Source organism: Saccopteryx bilineata, chromosome X (assembly GCF_036850765.1).
Source record: "Saccopteryx bilineata isolate mSacBil1 chromosome X, mSacBil1_pri_phased_curated, whole genome shotgun sequence".
In the NCBI taxonomy this organism is placed as follows: domain Eukaryota; kingdom Metazoa; phylum Chordata; class Mammalia; order Chiroptera; family Emballonuridae; genus Saccopteryx; species Saccopteryx bilineata.
Window position 1 is genome coordinate 43,578,233 of NC_089502.1, and position 13,301 is coordinate 43,591,533.

General features: G+C 39.6%; 1 non-coding gene across 1 annotated transcript; it reads left to right on the plus strand.

Annotated features, from left to right (window-relative positions):
* Positions 1–978: 978 nt before the first annotated feature.
* On the plus strand, positions 979–1,112 carry LOC136318015 (small nucleolar RNA SNORA42/SNORA80 family). The gene has a single exon (XR_010727991.1). It is a non-coding gene; the product is annotated as a small nucleolar RNA SNORA42/SNORA80 family (small nucleolar RNA).
* The last annotated feature ends 12,189 nt before the right edge of the window (positions 1,113–13,301 follow it).

The window sequence follows — 13,301 nt, forward strand, 5'->3', positions numbered from 1 at the left end:
GAAAATCCTTTCAAAGCCAGTTGGAGAAAGCAAGCAATACCAACAACATTATCTCAAACCTTTCTTTCCACATGAAAGGTAATAATACACAGTAAGGCAGTGATTCTCAAAGTATGGTCTCTGGGCCAGAAGCATCAGCATCATCTGGGAATTTGTTAAAGATATAAAAGCTTGACTCCATACAGACTTTCTGAATCAGAAACTCTGGAGGTGGGGCCCAACAGTCTGTGTATTAACAAGCTCTCTGTGTGACTCAAATAAGCACTAAAGTTTGAGAGCCACTGGTGTAGTGATAAGGAGCACAGACCCTGATGTCACATTGCTTGGGTTTAGCTCCATTACTAGCTGTGTGACCCTGGGCAAGCTACTTGTACTCCTACACCTCAGTTTTCTTATCTGTATAATGGGAATAATAGTGCTCGCTCTCTCTCTCTCTTTGAAACCCCCACTTTATTTTCTCTATTGCCTTCAGCAACACTACATTTTCCTGGTTTACTGGTCCCTGAGCCTCTTTTGCTGGTTCCTTATCTTTTTTTTTTTTACCTCTAAATATTGGTGGCTCCAGAGCTAAGTCCAGGAATCTCTTCTTCTTTTCTATTCCATTATCCCCCTAGAAAATGTCATCCAGCTTGAGGCTTTAAATAGTATCTATGTGCTGTTGACTCTGAATTCATTCATATCTCCATCTCCAACATCACCCAGAACACAAGACATGTACAGATGACTATTTGTCACCTCAATTTGGAATTTTATTAGGTGTCTGGACCTTCACATGTCTAGAACTGAATTCTTGGTACCTGACCAACCCCTTCTTCTTGAGTTTTCCACATTTTAATAAATTATCTACCATTTATCCAATTCAAGAAACCTGGCAGGGGTGGGGGATGAGGGTGTTTTATTCAGTGGAACACTTGAATCCATGTTAATACAATAAATTAAAATTAGTATAAAAAAATAAAAAGAAACCCTGGGAATAATACATGGGTTTGGATTTATGGCAGGCCCATTCCTCTAAGTCTCTCATAGTGCCCCATACCAGAGCAAAGTGTGGCCTTGAACCATTTCTTGGCCTCCACCCATAGGCTGCAAGCATTAAAATGGGTTGCACAGTGTGGGGAAGGAAAGGCAAAACCTGGTAATACCCTTGAGCCTTCTCTTTCCTTTTATACCCTATAGCCACAACATCACCAAAACCTGTTGTCCCTAACTCCAAAACACATACATAATTTTCCTTTTCTCTATTCCCCACCACCTTACTTCCAGCCACCACCACCTTTTATGTTGTCTACTTGCAATAGCTTCCTACTGGTTTTGCTGCTTCTACTCTCGCTCTATTATGGTCTAGTCTCCAAAAATATCAGGGAGATCTTTAAAAATGTGAATCTGATCACCTCATTTTTTTTTTTGCTTTAGACCTTCCAATATCTTCTCTGAACAATTATGCAGAAAAATAATGAAATCTAAGGTCCTGACCCAGACTTATAAGGCCTCCTGCTGTTTTTCCAAGTTCCTCTCACATGAATTTCCACATTGTTTCTGACATTCCTGTCACACCATTTTTTCTCTGTGTTTCTCCAACATGTCAAGATCCTTCCTGCCTTTAGTCTCCTGCACTCACTATTCCCTGTACTTGGAAGATTTATCCCCCAGGCCTACAAATGGCTGGCTTTCTATCATTTGGATCTTGGCTCAAATCACACATCTTCAGAGAGCCATTTCCTTACCATCAAGTCAAAAGTAGACCCTCCATTTTAATCACATCACCTTGTTTTTATCTTGTTCATAGCACTTATCAAAATACGTGTTATTATATATTTATTTGTGTGTTCGTCTCTCTGCATTATAATGTAAGCTCATGAGAGCAAGGACCTGTCTGTCTTGTTATATCTTAGTCTCTAGCACTGTGCTGGCATATAAAAGGCCCTCAGTAAATATTTGCTGAATTAATCAATATTGTCACATAGTTGCAGTTCTCAGAAAATGGGTGTTTCTCATCTACATGGTGAAACATGCCAGACATATGTTCCTACACGCATGCTTATAATCACATTTGACCTTAGAATCTTTTTTTTTTCTCTGAAAAAATTATGGTTTAATATGTATATTTGAAAATAGCTCAATAAACGTTCATGTACTAAATAAATAATGAACTTCTACAATCTTTTCTCTATTTCACCTAGCACAGAGATAGATGATGCTGATATCTGCTTAGCCATTATATTGCCCTGAAAGTGCTGCCCTACAAATGAAGGAAGAGGGCTACCTACCTGTAGCAATGGAAGGTAACAACAATTAAAGCAGTTAGCAAAGGCAGTTCCAGAGTAAGCCTGCTGCAGGCTATGGGGGAAGGGGTCCTCCATTTGGAAGGGAGGAGATGAAATGCTTTACCCACTGCAGTGGATCTCAAACTTCAGTATTTATTTATTTATAAGACAGTGGTGATTCTAATTCAGCAGGTCTGATATAGGAGTGACCCCAGCCTGGTTTGTTTGAGACTTTCCTAGTTTTAGTACTGAAAGTCCAGTGTCCGGGGAAACCCCTCAGTCCAGGGAAAACTCAGATATTTGGAAAACTCAGATAATTCACTAGTTCTGAGAGAATTATTTTAAAACAGCACCCCTAGGGATTTCTGATGCAGGTGGTCCCGAAACCATATTTTTAGATACAGAAACATGAGCAAAAAGCTTAGTCATAACTGAACTTACTTCACTAACTCTGATTTCCACTCTGATACCTAATAATAGGGTTGGCTCAGCTACTGCTGTTCTTTTTCCAACCTTAGCTAAAAGCAACACTTTGTAAGGCTTCGATTGATTCAATAAGATTGAAAATGCAGGGCTAAGTGATTAAACTTCTTACAGATGGAAGAACATTTAAATGGCTAAATTGCCTGAGTACTTTAAAAACAGAGAGAAATAGCCAAATTGTATCACCCAGAAAGTTCTAAAATAATCAACTAAAAGGAACCACTCAGAATGTGAGTGGCATGGTGTTATTTCTTCCTGGTCTGCTGACCTCTTCACTTCAATGGCTACAGGCAAAGTTGTTAAGTGATCTATGAAACGTTAACCTTTCTATCATGGCTGCACATGCTGTCACTGGAATACATTGGAATTCAGTCAATGAAAGGGTGTCAAAGGACACCAATCTCTCTTTCCTCAATCATCTCCAATTCTTGCAAAGATTTTCTGCTCAGTTGTCACTGCAACTTGAAATCTATTTCAGTTTCTTCACCTTACATTTCGTAGTTGAAGTGTGTACAAATAAGCCAGGGTGAAGAGAGCCAACTACTTACGTGAAGGCATATAGATGCTATTAATGGTTTGTGGTATGTTTTGGCAGGGATATGGAGAAATTGGAAACCTCATACATTGCTGGTGGGAATGTAAAATGGGGTAGCTATTTTAAAAAATAGTTTGGCAGTTTCTCAAACAGTTCAACATAAAATTACCATATGACCCAGCAAATCTACTCCTGGGTATATGCCCCAAACGATTTAAAGCAAACTCAAATATGTGTGTGCAAATGTTCAAAGCAGCACCATTTGCAATAGTCAAAAAGTAGAAACAACCCAAATGTATATCAATGAATAAGTAAATAAATAAGTTGTGGTTGATACATATAATAGAATATTATTCAGCCGCTAAAAACAAACAATGAAATCCTTTCATCCAGAGTGAAGATCAGATGAATGCTACAAAATGAATGAATCTTGAAGACAGCATGCTGAGTGAAATAAGTAAGACACTAAAGGACAGATATGGTATTATTTCACTTATATGCAATATCTAGAATAAGCAATTTCATGGACACAGCAAATGGATTAGGGATTAACAGGGGAGAAGTAAGTGAGGCGTTATTAGTTAATGGGTACAGAATTTCTATTTGGGTGATGAAAATATTTTAGAAATGGATTATTGCAGTCATTGTACAACAACGTGAATGTAACTAACATCATTTAATTGTACAATTTAAATGGTTAATATTTTACATTACCTTACATATATATATGTAACCTTACTTATATATATATAACCACAGTAAAAGAGACCTGATAGTGTGTAGGAACTAGGATATTGGGAGTAGCAGTTAGTTGGCAGGGAGAATGAAGAGCTTATTGCTCTGAATAAAGTTGCCTAATAAGCCTGCAGCTTTGAAGATAAGCATTATGGCATTATGTAGGGTCTGTAACACTGCAACAAAGATACAGAAGGTGGTATATAAGGTGCTACTCAGGTGAGTCATACAGGTAGCCCTTGGAGAACACTTTCGTAAACTAGAGAGTACTTGAATGGATATGTTTTCCATAAAGGTCTTGGTAAGTAGAAATTTGAATGAGTGGACAAGGACCTAGGAGCTTAACACAGTACCTAGTAAATGCTCTAAAAAATTGTGTTGTAGGCCCTGGCCGGTTGGCTCAGTGGTAGAGCGTCGGCCTGGTGTGCGGAAGTCCTGGGTTTGATTCCCGGCCAAGGCACACAGGAGAAGTGCCCATTTGCTTCTCCACCCCTCCCCCTCTCCTTCTCTCTGTCTTTCTCTTCCCCTCCTGCAGCCGAGGCTCGATCTTCGGGCGCATGCGGGAGTCTGTTTGACTGTCTCTCCCCATTTCCAGCTTCAGAAAAAAAAAATTGTGTTGTAAATGACTGATGTCATCATTTCTTATGGCTGAGTAGTATTCCATAGTGTATATGTGCCACATCTTCTTTATCCAGTCTTCTATTGATGGGCTTTTTGGTTGTTTCCATGTCCTGGCCACTGTGAACAATGCTGCAATGAACATGGGGTTGCATGTGTCTTTACATATCAATGTTTCTGAGTTTTTGGGGTATATACCCAGTAGAGGGATTTATGGGTCATAAGGTAGTTCTATTTTCAGTTTTAAATGGTGAGACCTTGATAACATTATACAAAGTGAAATAAGTAAATCAGAAAAAAACAGGAACGGCATTATTCCATACGTAGGTGGGACATAAAGGTGAGACTAAGAGACATTGATAAGAGTGTGGTGGTTACAGGGGGAGGGGGGAGAGGGAGAGGGAAAGGGGGAGGGGGAGGGGCACAATGAAAACTAGATAGAAGGTGACAGAGGACAATCTGACTTTGGGTGATGGGTATGCAACATAATTGAACGACAAGATAACCTGGACATGTTATCTTTGAATATATGTATCCTGATTTATTGATGTTGCCCCATTAAAAAAAAAATTGTGTTGTATTCTTTTTTTTTTCAGAGACAGAGAGAGAGTCAGAGAGAGGGATAGACAGGGACAGACAGACAAGAACGGAGAGATGAGAAGCGTCAATCATTAGTTTTTCGTTGCACGTTGCAACATCTTAGTTGGTCATTGATTGCTTTCTCATATGTGCCTTGACCATGGGTCTTCAGCAGATTGAGTAACCCCTTGCTCAAGCCAGCGACCTTGGGTTCAAGCTGGTAAACTTTTGCACAAACCAGATGAGACCGCGCTCAAGCTGGCAACCTCGAGGTTTCGGACCTGGGTCTTCCGCATCCCAGTCCGATGCTCTATCCACTGCGCCACCACCTGGTCAGGCGCATTCTTGATTAATAGGAGAAGATGGAGCCCTCAATAAATATTTTTGAATAAATTTCCATTATTACCTCTTTTTAAGCTGCCTTTTCCCTTTATTTCTAGGGAATTCCTACCACCATCCCTCAAAATTTGGCATTAAGCACAACCTCCTTTAAGGATCCTTTTCTGATTTCATGTCCCCTTACCCTAAATAGATGTGACATCTCCTGTGACTATGAAGAGTTCTGGAGAGGCGTTAGTGCTGTGGTTTAAGAAATTATTGGCACTAAGAAGGGACAGGTAGGCTGGAAATGTCAGGAAAGATCACAGATTTGGACCTGGAATTTGTACACAGGAGTTGGTGTTGCTACAAAGGCAGAAATCTGAGGGCCAACCAACAACAAAGTAAATGAGGGAGAGCCCCCTGATCAGTCAGAAAAATGAACACAAACTACAAGTTGGAGGGAAACCAGTAAACCACTGACAAAGTAACCTAAGCCTAGTGCCTGATGGGTCACAGTGACAAATTCAAACCATGTAGCAACCTCCTTATTTCCTTTTTTTTCTTTTTTAATTAAGTGAGAGGCAGGAAGGTAGAGAGACAGACTCCCACATGCGCCCCTACTGGGATCCACCTGGCAAGCCCCTCTACTGGTGTATGCTCTACCCACCTGAGGCCATTGCTCAGTTGCTGAGCAACTGAGCTATTTAAGCACCTGAGGTAAGGCCTTGGTGCCATCCTCAGCCTCAGGGGCCAACTTGCTCAAATGAGCCAGGGCTGCGGGAGGGAGGGAAGAGAGAGAGAGAGAGAAACGGGGGTGAGGTGGAGAAGCAGATGGTCATTACTCCTGTGTGCCTTGACCAGGAATTGAACCCAGGACTTCAACACACCGGGCTGATGCTCTACCACTGAGCAACCGGCCAGGGCCTATTGACCTTTACATTTAATGACCTTGCTTCTTTCTGGAGCATTCTTTCTTTTTCCATCACTGCATGTGGAAATCCTGCCCTGTTCTTCAAGGCCCAGTTCAGACCAAAAAAACCCATTCTATGAAGCTTTCTTGAAAGGATATGATTTTCTAACCACTTTATTGTACATCTGAAACTAATACAGAATAATACTGAATGAAAACTATAATTTAAAAAAAATTTTAAAGAAACACAAAACAAAACAAAACAAAAAGGATTAAAAAACTTTCATGCCTGTTATAAGACATATTAAAATTTTTATTTTACACCAAATATTTTTAAAGATACAAAAAATGTCTGTCTAGTCATTCCAATGTCTGTACTTCTTCATGGACAGTTTGTTTTACTCTTTTCCTGTGTTTTGGTCATATTTTTCTTCTTTTATGTCTTATAATTTTTCATCAAATACCAGATATTGTAAATAATATAATTTGACAACCCTGGAAATTATGGTGTTTCTTCAATATAGACTTTGTTGTTGCTGCTAGGTGTTGTTGTTTTTGCTTATTTGGTGAAAGTTTTTTTACCTAACTGAGTAAACTCTGTATTCATAGGTGGCCAGTGAAGTTTCTAATCAGTTAGCTTAGAGGGGAGCTAATAATTAGATAGATACTTCTTTAATTGCCTAGGACTAAAAATCACCAGTCTTTGCCAAAGAGCTATGTAAGCATGTTTTATACACCTTCAACTCTCAGACAGTTTACAACTCTGTGTTAACCTCCACTTTCTGCTTGCACAGAACCACAAAATCAGTCACAGGTGAAAACTTATGGCTTTCTCAAATCTTTTCTGAGTGTGTACATGGTCCTACACATGTACTTAGTCTTCTAGATGACAAGGAATATGTAGTAGTTTTTCAAAGTCCTTTTGGACAACTCATTTTTTAGATTTTCCTTTTAATATGTTTAGGTATTCTATTGTTTGCTTCATCTGTTATGCATTACCTCTAGCATCCTTTCCATTAAAACACTTGCTCAAGTTTTCAAAAACTTAATTTCTCAATACTTCAAAACAACATGTAATTTTGCTTACATTATTTCCTAGAAAGCCAATGAAAGGTAAATTCAAGTGTAGTTTATGTTTCTAATTTAGCTCAGTTTAAGTCAAACAATTTTTTTTAAATTTTTATTTATTCATTTTTTTTTAGAGAGGAGAGAGAGAGGGAGAGAAACAGAGAGAGAGAAGGGGGGAGGAGCTAGAAGCATCAACTCCCATATGTGCCTTGACCAGGCAAGCCCAGGGTTTCGAACCAGCGACCTCAGCATTTCCAGGTCGATGCTTTATCCACTGCGCCACCACAGGTCAGGCCTAAGTCAAACAATTTACACAATGGAATACCACTCAACCATAAAAAAGGAAATATTAACCTTTGTGATAGCATAGATAGAACTGGAGAGCATCATGCTAAGAGAAATAATACAGTCAGAGAAAGACAAGTGTCATATGATTTTATTCATATGTGGAATCTAATGAACACAATGAACTAATAAGCAAAATAGAAACAGATTTATATAGATAGAAAGCAGGCTGACAGTTGTTGGGGAGGGCTGGTTGAGGAAGATGGAGGGATTGAGCAAAAAATTGGAAAAAAGAAAAAAAATCAAGAATACAGACAACAGTGTGGTGATTCCCAGGGGACAGGTGGGGTGGGAGGAGGTGGAGGAGGGGATGAGGGATAAATGGTGATGGAAGGAGACATAGCTTGGGGTGGTGAACACACAATACAGTGTACAGATGATGTGTTGTAGAATTGTGCACCTGAAACCTGTATAATTTTGTTAACCAGTGTCACCTGAATGAATTCAATAAAAATTAAATTATACAATTTTCGAAGCACATAAATGTTACGGAGAATCAAGTTACCATCTCTTCCAGGGGCTTGTTGCTAAATCATTCTAGGCTTAAAGGGGAAGAAGGAGGAAGAGAATGAGGAGGTGGAGAAGGAGGAGAAGGAGGAGGAGGAGGAGGAGGAGGAGGAGGAAGAGGAGGAAGAGGAGGAGGGGAGAAGAAAATTTAGAACAAACGGTAAGTGGCAGAATGCTAGCTAGCATAATTAATGAAAATGAAAACGATGCCTTTCCATATCAAGACTCAAAGATATTAACTAACTTTCAAAGTTGTGAAATAGTAAAGGTAGATTAGTTGTGATGAAAATAGTCTGTGCCACAATTCAGCCCTAGGTCTAACTCCAGAGCCTATATTTAATTGCTATTAGATACTGCCTCTCTTCTCTGTATCAAGTCAATTATCTGATAAAAATCTGGATTTACTGGATCAAGACTAAACTCCTCTGTTGACTTTCAAGCTATTTTTAAATTATTTTCTCCACTTACATAGCTATATTTATTCTCTGCTAATCCCTAAAGCAATCATCCAATTTAGTTAGATCAGTTTCCACACTGAGTTTCAAATCTGTCATATTCATTTCTCATTTTGGGCCTTTACTTATTTGGAGTGCTCTAAAAACCAGATCAAGACCCATGTCCTGCCTCACCAGACCCATGTCCTGCCTCACCAGGCGGTGGTACAGTGGATAGAGTGTCGGACTGGGACACGGAGGACCCAGGTCGAGACACCGAGTTCACCAGCTTGAGCGCGAGCCCATCTGTTTTTTTGTTGTTGTTGTTGTTGTTTTTGTTGTTTTTTTACAGAGATAGAGAGAGAGAGAGTCAGAGAGAGGGATAGACAGGGACAGATAGACAGGAACGGAGAGATGAGAAGCATCAATCATTAGTTTTTCATTGTGCATTGCAACACCTTAATTGCTCATTGATTGCCTTCTCATATGTGCCTTGACCGCGGGCCTTCAGCAAACCGAGTAACCCCTTGCTCGAGCCAGCGACCTTGGGCTCAAGCTGGTGAGCTTTTGCTCAAACCAGATGAGGCCTCGCTCAAGCTGGAGAGCTTGGGGTCTCGAACCTGGGTCTTCTGCATCCCAGTCCGATGCTCTATCTACTGCGCCACTGCCCAGTCAGGCGGGCTCATCTGGTTTGAGCAAAGCTCACCAGCTTGGACCCAAGGTCGCTGGCTCGAGCAAGGGGTTACTCGGTCTGCTGTAGTCCCCCTGTCAAGGCACCTATGAGAAAGCAATCAATGAACAACTAAGGTGTTGCAACGAAAAACTGATGATTGATGCTTCTCTCTCTCTGTTTCTGTCTGTCAGTCCCTATCTGTCCCTCTCTCTGACTCTCTCTCTGTCTCTGAAAAAAAAAAATCCATGTTCTGTAGGAAGTTTCCTTGATCTCCTATTCATCTATGTATATGTTTTGTCTTTTAATTGAATTTACTGGGGTGATACTGGTTCACAAAATCTTACAGGTTTCAAGTGTACAACTAGATAAAATATCATCTGCACACTGCATCTTGAACCCATCACCCCAAGCAAAGTCTCTTTTTTCACCATTCCCACTCCCACCCCACTTTGCCCATCTTCACCTAGACCTCACTCCCTTTTCCCTTTGGCTATCACCACACTGTTGTCTGTGTCTATGTGTTATGTATACAGGTTTTTTGGCTAATGCCTTCACTTTCTTTCATCCAGTTCCCCAACCCCTATCCTCTGACAACTGTCAGTTTGTTCCATGTATCTATGCCTCTATTTCTATTTTGTTCATCAATTTATTTTGTTCATTAGATTTCACATATAAGTGAAAGCATATGGTATTTGTCTTTCTCTGACTGGCTTATTTCACTTAGTATGATAAACTCCAAGTCCATCCATGCTGACACAAAAGGTAAGATTTTCCTCTTTTTTATGGCTTAGTAGTATTTTATTGTGTAAATATGTCATAGCCTTTTTATTCTTTCATCTACTGATGGGCACTAGGGCTGTTTCCAGATCTAGGCTCTTGTAAATAATGTTTTGTAAAAAATTGTTTTGGGTTTCTTAGAATATCTTCCCAGAAGTAGAATTGCTATGTCAAAAGGCAATTCTATTTTTTTTTAAATTAATTAATTTTAATAGGGTGACATTGATAAATCAGGGTACATATGTTCAGAGAAAACATCTCTAGGTTATTTTGACATTTGATTTTGCTGCATTCCCATCACCCAAAGTCCAATTGTCTTCCGTCACCTTCTAACTGGTTTTCTTTGTGCCCCTCCCCTCCCCTAACCCCCTCACTCTTGTCCATGTCTCTGAGTCTCATTTTTATATCCCACCTATGTATGGAATCATATAGTTTTTAGTTTTTTTCTGATTTACTTATTTTGCTCAGTATAATGTTTTGTAAAAAAAAATGTTTGGGGTTTCTTAGAATATATTCCCAGAAGTAGAATTGCTATGTCAAAAGGCAGTTCTATTTTTTTTAAATTTTTGAGGTAACGCCACACTGTTTTCCACAGTGGCTGCACCAGCCTGCATTCCCAACAACAATGCATGAATCCACATCTTCACCAGCAGTTGTTTATTGATGACAGCCATTCTGACAGGTTGAGGTGATATCTCATTGTGGTTTTAATTTGCATTTATCTGATGATCAGTGATGTTGGGCATCTTTTCATAAGTCTATTGGCCATCTGTATGTCCGCTTTAGAGAAGTGTCTTAAAGTCCTTTGTTCACATTTTAATTGGATAGTTTTGGGGGGGATTGTTGTTGTTTTTTGGGGGGATGTTGAGTTTTATGAGTTCTTTATACATTTTAGATTTTAACCCCTTAACAGATGGAACAACGAGTATGTTCTCCCATTCAGTGGGCTGTCTTTTCATTTTGTTGATGGTTTCCTTTGTTCTGTAAAAATTTTTAAGTTTGATGTAGTCCCATTTGTTTTTTTCTTTTGTTTTCGTTATCTGAGGAGATATAGCAGAAAAAATATTGCTACAAGAAATGTCTGAGATTTTACTGCTCATGTTTTCACCTAGGATTTTTATGGTTTTAAGTCTAACATTTAAATCTTTAATCCACTTTGAGTTTATTCTTGGGTATGGTGTAAGAAGGTGGTCTAATTTCTTTCTTTCTTTCTTTTTTGCATATGTCTGTCCAATTTTCACAACACCATTTATGGAATAGGTTATCTTTACCACATTATATGTTCTTGCCTCCTTTCTCAAATATTAATTGACTATAAAGGAGTAAATTTATTTTCAGGCTCTATTTTGTTTCATTAATCTATATGTCTGCTTTTATACCAGTACCATGCTGTTTCAGTTACTATGGCCTTGTAGTACAGTTTGATATCAGGTAGCATGATTCCTCCAACTTTGTTCTTCTCCCTCAAGATCTTTGGTAGTTGATATACATTTTTGGATATTTGTTCTAGATCTGTGAAATATACCATTGGTATTTTAATAAGAGTCACACTGAATCTATAGATTGCTTTGGGAGGCATAGGCATTTTGTTCTGTTGGGTTTTTTTGTTTTTGTTTTTGTATTTTTATGAAGCTGGAAACGGGGAGAGACAGTCAGACAGACTCCCGCATGTACCTGACCGGGATCCACCCGGCACACCCACCAAGGGCAACGCTCTGCCCACCAGGGGGCGATACTCTACCCCTACAGGGCGTCGCTCTGCCGCGACCAGAGCCACTCTAGCGCCTGGGGCAGAGGCCAAGGAGCCATCCCCAGAGCCCAGGCCATCTTTGCTCCAATGGAGCCTTGGCTGCGGGAGGGGAAGAGAGAGACAGAGAGGAAGGGGGGGTGTGGAGAAGCAAATGGGCGCTTCTCCTATGTGCCTTGGCCAGGAATCGAACCCGGGTCCCCCACACGCCAGGCCGACACTCTACCGCTGAGCCAACCGGCCAGGGCATTTTGTTTTGTTTTTATGAAAGAGAGAATAGACAAGGACAGACAGACAGGAAGGAGAGAGATGAGAAGCATTAACTCATAGTTTCAGCATCTTAGTTGTTCATTGATTGCTTTCTCATATGTGCCTTGACCAGGGGTATCCAGCTAAGCCAGTAGCCCCTTGCTCAAGCCAGTGACCTTGGACTTCAAGTCAGCAACTTTTGGGCTTCAAGTCAGCAACCTTTGGGCTCAAACCAGCGAACATGTGGTCATGTCTATGATCCCACACTCAAGCCGGCGACTCCACACTCAAGCTGGTGAGTCCGTGCTCAAGCCAGTTACATGCACACTCAAGTCAGTTACTTAGAGATTTCAAACCTGGGTCCTCAGCATCCCAAACTAACACTCTATCCACTGCACCACCACCTGGTCAGGCAAGAAGTATGGATATTTTAATGATGTTAATTTTGCCAGTTCATAAACACGATATATACTTTCAGTTATTTGTATCTTCCTCAATTATCTCTTCAATGTCTTATTATTTTCTGAGTATAGGTCTTTTAGCTCCTTGGTTAAATTTATTCCTAGGTACCTTATTTTTTTTTTGGTTGCAATAGTAAATAGGATTGTTTTCTTTATTTCTCTTAAGTTCATTTTGGTCTATAAAAATGGCATTGATTTCTAAATATTTATTTGTATTCTGTTTGAGTAAATTTATTACAGTCATTTTTGGTGGAGTCTTTAGGGTTTTCTATGTACATTATCATGTCATTGGCAAACAATGACAGTTTTAACTTCATCTTTTCCAATTTGTATGTAGTTTATTTTTTCTTATTGTGTGATTGCTGTGGCTAGGACTGCCAGTGCTATACTGGATTAGGGTGGTGAAAGCAGACATCCTTGTCTTGTTCTTGATCATAATAAAAACGCTTTTAGTTTTTACCCATTCAGTATGATGTTTGCTATAGGTTTGTCATATATTACCTTTATTATGTTGAAGTATGTTCCTTTTATTTCCACTTTGCTAAGAGATTTTTTTTAAAGATTTTATTTACTGATTTTAAAGAGAAGAGAGAGA